This window comes from Lutra lutra, chromosome 9 (genome assembly GCF_902655055.1).
Source record: "Lutra lutra chromosome 9, mLutLut1.2, whole genome shotgun sequence".
NCBI lineage: Eukaryota > Metazoa > Chordata > Mammalia > Carnivora > Mustelidae > Lutra > Lutra lutra.
In genome coordinates, this window is record NC_062286.1 from 131655103 (window position 1) to 131656269 (window position 1167).

A 1167-nucleotide genomic window follows, 5' to 3' on the forward strand; every position below is an offset into this window, starting at 1 on the left:
AAGGAAGACTTAGTGCTGGGGCTCGCTCACCACCCCGAAGGGTCCTTGCCTCCGTTGCAGGGTCTCTGGCCCCAGCGTGTGGCGCATCTCCACTCACTGCTCTCCCCCTGCAGTGATTTCCCTTCGTACACCTTCACGGAAGCTCTGCTGTCAGACCAGCCCACCTGCTCTGTCTCTGGCCACTTTTGCCTCCTGTCAAATCCCTCTTTGCTCCTCGTGTCAGCTTTGGGATTCCTCACATGGAGACAGCCATCCGAGCCTTTCCAGCGGGGCCTGAACAAGGTTCTGGGTGTTTCTCCACAGTGTGGTGTGTGGGGCCCAGAGTCATCCGTCACTTGGAGGCCATTTCTTTCTGCACATCAGCAGAAGAATCCAGAAGCAAGGGTGATGTTTCTGAACACTCCAGACTCATTAGGTGTTCTCAGAGACAGCTCCCTGGGCTGGAAGCCTTTTGCCAAGACCCATGAGAAGTTACACGGTGAGGGGTGCCACCAGTGGAGTGCCCATGAAGTGGGGAACGGGACCGCGAGGGGTGTCTGCACAATAAACAAAGTATCAGGGCGGCTGCGTCCCAGAGGCTCTCGAAGTTCAGGCACTTGAAATCTTTTACTAAAAAAGAAAAACTATTTGAAAGGGAGCAGAAAGTCTGGGTCATTTTTCTCGAACCTTCTATTTTGAAAAACTTTAAAAAAAATTTAACAGTGAACCCTTTACACCCACCACCTAGATTCCACCATGAATGTTTTGCTATAGTTGCTTTATAATTTATCAGACAGTCAACAATTTCGTCAGCAGCTGGAGAGAATACTGGCCCCGGGCCAAAAGGCAGAGCTGGAGGGTTCCCTCAGAAACTGGCCCCTCAATGGCTCCATTTGACAGAATAATCCTCTCCTGTTTCTTGCCAGCCAGGGCTCACTGTTTAGGAAACCCTGAGAAACCCAGCTGGCAGATCAGTAAATGTCTGCAGATGCTCAAAGAGAACCAGCCAGCTCAGGTACCCAGCACCAGGCACAGGGCTCCATCCCACCTGGCCCAGAGCCCCAGACGTGGGCTGCAGGTCCCAGCCCTCCTTACCTGAGCATCATAGACCCCAGAGCTGGAAAAGCCCCTGAAAGACACAGGCTCATTTTTTAATTTGTTTTTGGGACATGGGGAAACAGAGGCAGA